The sequence below is a fragment of the Marmota marmota genome, unplaced genomic scaffold (assembly GCF_001458135.2).
Source record: "Marmota marmota marmota unplaced genomic scaffold, marMar, whole genome shotgun sequence".
NCBI classification, from domain to species: domain Eukaryota; kingdom Metazoa; phylum Chordata; class Mammalia; order Rodentia; family Sciuridae; genus Marmota; species Marmota marmota.
In genome coordinates, this window is record NW_026000174.1 from 19,319,308 (window position 1) to 19,325,965 (window position 6,658).

Genomic DNA, 6,658 nt, shown 5'->3' on the forward strand with positions numbered 1-6,658 from the left:
CCCCCCCCGCCCAAACACACACACCTCCCTCCAGTATGACATCTCAATTTCAATATTTCAATACCCAGAGCAACTTCAGGAGGCATGATTTGAATGTGACATAACTTCTGTCCACATGGCTCTCTCAGGTCTCTCACCATAGATACACTGGACAGTGACAGGAACAAAAATAAATCTGTATTGTGCTTCATCACTGACGTTTTGAGTTTTTTTTTTAACAAATAGTATTATTTATCATGACCACTGGGAAAAGAATCATAGTCTTGCAAATCCAAAATTGTTTCCCTAATCAGCTGGCCTTTGCATGGCACTATTTTCTAACTTTGCTCAAATCACTAACCTCTTATCCCTTTGCTAATCATTTGTCTTCATATTAAAGTGATGGAAATCTGTCCACTCAAGGCAGAAAAATCAAAGCCTCATTCTTAAGCTAAAGAACTGGACTATTTCCTTAGACATTTTTTTAGAACTCCAGCTGTCTCCTTAACCAGGTGAGGAGTAGAAAAGATAACTTTCTGTTTATTTCTTCTAAAATTACTCCCTGTGCTGGGTGTAGTGAAACATGCCTGTAATCCCAGACATTGAGGAGGCTGAGGCAGGAGGATCACAAGATTGAGATCAGCCTTAGCAACTTAGAGAGGCCATAAGCAACTTAGCAAGACTCTGTTGCAAAACAAAAAATAAAAAGGGCTGGGGAGATAGCTCAGTGGTAAAGTGCCCTGGTTCAATTCCCAGTACCAGGAAAAAAATTTAATAAAATTACTTATTGTGTTGTTGGTATGCTTTGTAGTATCAACACATTTCCTACCTTTGCAACAGTGTCCAATCCCTGATGCACATTGTCTGTGAGGTTTACATGACTTCTTGAAATCTAAAGCTATTTCCTAAATTGAAATAAATCTTGAGATCGTATAAGCCTGTCTCTGACCAGCAAGATTTTTGCAATAGGGTGTGGGAAGAGAGAGGGGCAGTACAGAATATTTGAGAGAACATGATTGGTGTTTGGACAACCAGGAAAAGATCCCCAGATTTGATTCCACCACTTACTGGATATGGGACCTAAGTCGTTTAATCTCTCTTAGTTTCTTGAAAACGGAGGATAATTATAGTACCTAGTTCATGCACTTGTGATGATTTGATTCAAATTTCTGATCCTTCCAGTCTTCTTATCTCCATTTTTAACTGCTAAAATATGGGTCCCACTCCAGAATCTGCTCTCATACCCTCTCCAGACTATGTGGATTGAATCCCTGACTTCAGTAATGGAAGAACTCAATCATTTTTCATCCAAAGAAATAGTGGGAAAATGTGAATGTATTACAGGTTAGTTAGTCAGATTCCAGTGTCTAAGGGGAAATAGCATAAATCCAGCAAGGCCAGCCAGAAAGAGGGCAAGATTGGGGACTGAGTGTCAGAAATAGTGTCTAGATCTTATGGTGCTATTTGAAGCTGAGAGTAGAACTATGATTTTGCTAAAATGGCCCAGATTTCTTTTCTTTTATCTGAACCCCTCACTGCTGAGGTTAGGAGTTGACTTTAAAACCAAGGTCTTTCCACCCAGGAAGGGATATAGATACATATATATGGAGAAAAAATAATCACCTCATGATTGCAGCACCTCCTGCAGGACAGGAACCAGGGGTCAAAGTTGTGAGGGTTCTGAAGAATACTAAGAGGAAGAGAGATGGGAGTGGGTTGGGGGTAGGTGTGGTGTTTGTTGGGGGCACACTGGGTGGTGGTGGAGTGGCAAGATTGAGGTGTCAGAGCAGCCTGGAGAAGAGAATGCTGAAGAATTGAAGATAAGGAGAGTCATCAAATGCATGAAATGAGTAAGTGAGAAAATGGAAATAGCATGTGAGAGGAGCTTTTTTTTTTTTCCCCCTTTGGTACACGGGATTGAACTCAGAGGCACTCGACTACTGAGCCACATTCCCAGCCCTATTTTGTATTTTATTTAGAGACAGGGTCTCACTGAGTTGCTTAATGCCTTGATTTGCTGAGGCTGCCTTTGAATTCGAGATCCTCCTGCCTCAGCCTCCCAAGCCGCTGGGATTACAGGCATGTGCCACCATGCCCAACAAGGGAAGCTCTTTTCCTTTTTAATTTATTTAATTTTTATTCTAATTTGTTATATATGACAGCAGAAAGCATTACATTTCATATTACAATTATAGAACACAATTTTTCCTATCTCTGGTTGTACACAAGGTATAGTCACACCATTCATGTCTTCATACATGAACTTAGGGTAATGATGTCAATCTCATTCCACCATCTTTTCTACCCACACGCCCCTCCCTTCCTCTTCCACCCCTTTGCCCTATCTAGAGTTCATCTAATCCTCCCATGCATCCACCCCAACACCACTATGAGTCAGCCTCCTTATATCAGAGAAGACATTCAGCATTTGGTTTTGGGGGAGTTGGCTAACTTCACTTAGCATTATATTCTCCAGCTCCATCCATTTACCTGCAAATGCCATGATTTTATTCTCTTTTAATACTGAGTAATAATATTCCATTGTGTATATATGCCACATTTTCTTTATCCGTTCATCTACTGAAGGGTATCTAGGTTGGTTCCACAGTTTAGCTATTGTGAATTGTGCTGCTATAAACATTGATGTGGCTGTGTCCCTGTAGTAGGCTGTTTTTAAGTCCTTTGGGTACAGACCAAGGAGTGGGATAGCTGGGTCAAATGGTGGTTCCATTCCCAGTTTCAGGGATCATTTCTATAGTTCATTATCGGGGGGAGCTCTTTTCAGACACTTCCCAATAAAGATTGGCCTGCATTTGTTTAGTGTTAATCTGATTTTTTTTTTTTTTTTGTACTGNCTTTTTTTTTTTTTTTTTTTTTTAAGATGGGGATCTCACTAAATTATTGAGCTGGCCTGGAATTTGCAAGCCTCCTGCCTCCGTATACTAAGTAGCTAGGATTACAGGTTTGTGCCACCATGCCCAGCTCATTCAGGACTTCCATTGTTATGCTCGAATTCGAATTCAGGACCCCCAAAGACCACCAGAGACCCAAGATCGATGTAAGCAGCAAAGAGGTGTTTATTGCGAGCTAGCTCGGTCCTCCGCGCACACACACAGCAACTGGTGACGCTGAGAGGCCCCGAGCCCAGGGTTTGCAGCAGTTTCATACACTCTTTGGAGAGGGCAGGGACTTCACATACATCATAGCCTCTTTTAGCAAATCATCACACACCACGGGAAAATCAAATAACAACTCTAAAACATGATTAGCACATTCACTGGCGGGAACAAGTTGGGTAGGGGTGATTGGTCAGTACAAAAGGGGTATTTATTTGAACTGATTGGTTTAAGCCAAGAGGGGTGTACGTGCTGAACTACATGATTTCCCAACACCATAAACTACTGGGAGGGTCATCTGGCATCCCAGGTATTTCCCTGTCTCATGCTGATTGGTGGCTGCTAGGGGACTGCTATGGATCCCCACCTAGCCTGACTGAGTCAGGACACCTGGCGCAGCAGATCTCTCCTGTTATTTGTAGATAAACAACTTAGCAGGGTGGGAATGTGCTTAGGAGTGCTCTGTGGGTCTTTCCAAGGACAAAGGCCATGTCCCTTCCTTGGACAGGTTTTGCTCTGAGATAGAGGCTGGTTTTTCACCATAAGATCTCTATGGGATGTGGGGGTGAGGGACACATCTGTAATCCCAGCCACTTGGGAGGTTGAAGCAGGGGGATTACAAGTTCAAGGCCAAGCTGGGCAACTCAGCATGACCCTGTCTCTAAATAGAAAATTTAAAAGGGCTAGGGATATAGGTTAGTGGCAGAGTGCTCCTGGGTTCGACCTCCAGTATTGACCAAAAAAAAAAAAAAAAAAAAATCCTGGAAACTCATCATGGAACTTAATATTAACTAAGAAAGGGGGCATAACTAATATAGTCAAATTCCTGAATAGAATAAATGAGGAGGAATATAAAAATACTAGCCCTTTGCAGAAGGAGGAACATTACTCTGCTGGAAAGGACTCCACCACTTGCTGGCTGTGTGATCTTAAGCAAGTTACTTAAATCTCTGTATGTTTCATCATTTGTAAAATAGGGTAAGGGAAGATACATACAATAGTAGAAAAGGCATGTGCCTGGGATCTTTTGAGACCAAAGTATTGCCAGATTGAAAACAACAGAGGCAAGAGGAGCCTAAGAGCTGAGGGTTTCTGCAAGAGAATCATTTTTTTAATGTTTTTTATGTTTTTTTTTTTTTATGTCTTCTGGGACATAGAAAGGGGAAAGAGGGTGGCTACAAATCAAGTAGGCTTTTAATTCATTATAACAAAACAAGGCAATTTCTGTCTGGATAGTTCCTAAATTATCTCTAAAATAGAAGCCTAAATCATTAGATGAGAGGAGGTGGTATGTGGGCAGAGGAATCAGAGATACCAAAACATCTGCAAAGTTATGAAACAATTATTATAGAAAAAGAGAAAGAAGAACAGAAACATCGCCAGGCTTGCACTATGTGCCCACATGAGGCAGGGGACCATGACTCACATTATCCCTTTCCACACATTTTTTCTTTTCTCCTACTTGGGTTCAAGAGTAAAAAAGGCATGTGCCTGGGATCTTTTGAGACAAGAGTTCTGCCCGATGAAACCAACAGAGGCAAGAGGAGCCTGGGAGCTGAGGGTTTCTACAAGAGAATCATTACAGTGTTAGATTATTGAACGTATCTTTACATGGACACAAAGCCAGGAGATGGGGGAACGAACAGAAAGAAAAGAAAATACTGGATGTATGATGACAACAGATTGCTATTGCAGAAGGGGTGGGCACCCATCCACGCATACCACCCATGCACACAAACATACTTTCACAGCCACACCCATTTGCTTTCTAGATAAATTCTTGAGTTTGGGCTGAAAAGAACTCCAATGCTTAACTTCTTCAGAGACTAGAGATAGTAAGAAATGTAAACCTCTATTCTAGGGTCTGGATTGCACCCTTATTCAGCCCACCTAACTATGGGCCCCAGCATTCCCTTCCACATAGGTTCCCCATTCTGTATGTCAAAGATCTCCCCATCTGGTTGAGTGGGGATTATGAGTCTCTGAGTCATTGAAAACCAGGTGTCCACATAGGACAAGGTGGTTGGGAAAGCAGTGTTTCAGGACACAGAGAGGTGCCTTTTAGTCTAGATAAGACACAGACAGCTGTGAATGGAAAACCTCCTTCCAGGAATCACTAGAAGATCATCTGCCAACGCTGCTGGAGGCGTGGGGAATCCATGGACTGTTGATAGAAGGCCTGCGGGGGGTCAGCTGCTTGCCTCTTCCTCCTGATGGCTGATGTGGGTAGGATGGACTGCTCACTTATCTTGCTGACAACCCCAATGGAACAGTCACTCCTGGTCTGACCGGCTCACTCCGGACATTCCAGCCACCTTATCACTACCACCTCCTCACTCTCAGAGGTTCCTGGCTTCTGGCTTCTCAGAACATGGGTAGAGATTTGAATTACCTGCCTAGCCCGGTTCTGTTGACAGCTATTATAAGGATATAAATTCTATGCCTTGATCCCCCCCACCACCACCTTTATTTATTATTCCCCAAAACTTGTTTGGACATGAACATACACTCAGATACACATGAGCACCACTCAGCATTAGCTACATTCCTATCTCTACAACAACTCTTAAGTTATTCTTACTATGACTATTTCCCCATCTAGAGCAGGGCTCCGCAAACATTTTTCTGTGAACGGCCAAATCACAAACACTTTAGGTTTAGACGGTCATGCTATCACTGCTAAAACTGCTCAACTCTGTCATTCTAATGTAAAAGCAGCTAACAAATGAGATGGCTATGTTCCAATAAAACTTTATTAACAGAAACCGAAAACTTTATTAACTTTATTAACAGAAACCAAAATTTAAGTTTCATATAGCTTTCTTTCTTTTTTTTTAACTATCCTATCAGACAACTGTAAGTCTCATTTAATGCCAACTGTAGCATGATTCTGGTTTAGAAATACAAGAATGTCTTGAAATTTAGGAAATACATCATAAACAGCCCAAGTTGGGTATTGATATATTGATCTTATTTACTGTTGATATAAAATAATGACTCTGCTTATGTATTTATTTGTTTATACTAGAGATTGAACCAGGGGTACTTAACTACTGAGCCACCACACCCAACTACTATACAAATATTCAGATAATTCAAAGCTAGTTTTCCATTTTTTTATTTTTTTTGGTACCAGGGATTGAACCAAGGGACACTTAACCACTGACCACATCCCCAGACCTTTTTATATTTTATTTTGAGACAGAGTCTCACAGAATTGCATAGGGTCTCACTAAGTTGCTGAGGCTGGCTATGAACTCACGATCCTCCCTCAGCCTCCAAAGCCATTAGGATTACAGGCATGTGCCAACGTGCCCAGCTCAAAGCTAGCTTCCCATCCCTGTGGGTGCAGGTCTATTCTGAATTTCATATAATTTTCATGTATCACAATGTATTACTCTTCTTTTAATTATTTTAAACTATTTATACTTTAAAAAAAATTATTAGGGCTGGGATTGTGGCTCAGAGGTAGAGCATTCACCTAGCATGCGTGAGGCACTAGGTTCGATCTTCAGCACCACATAAAGTAAAATAAAGACATTGTGTCCACCTATAATTAAAAA